The sequence below is a fragment of the Haemorhous mexicanus genome, chromosome 17 (assembly GCF_027477595.1).
Source record: "Haemorhous mexicanus isolate bHaeMex1 chromosome 17, bHaeMex1.pri, whole genome shotgun sequence".
NCBI classification, from domain to species: Eukaryota; Metazoa; Chordata; class Aves; order Passeriformes; family Fringillidae; genus Haemorhous; species Haemorhous mexicanus.
In genome coordinates, this window is record NC_082357.1 from 9,055,997 (window position 1) to 9,056,239 (window position 243).

Consider the following 243-nt stretch of genomic DNA (forward strand, 5'->3'; position numbering starts at 1 on the left):
GAGGGCTCTTCTGGAGAGCAATCAGTTGCAATCTTGCTGCAGATCTTGTTCTGATGGATAGTGTGGTTTTATGTCTTGGTCTGTTTGCCATGGCATACACACCTTTCTAAAGAAGAGTAGTTTTATTAATAATGAAGCCACTGTTTAACAAAATTGACAGTATTTTAAGAACCCCTGAGAGCTGATCCCAGTAAAACTAGGAGTTAAATTGGATTCAGAAGAGAAGTCACACCTAACAAGCCA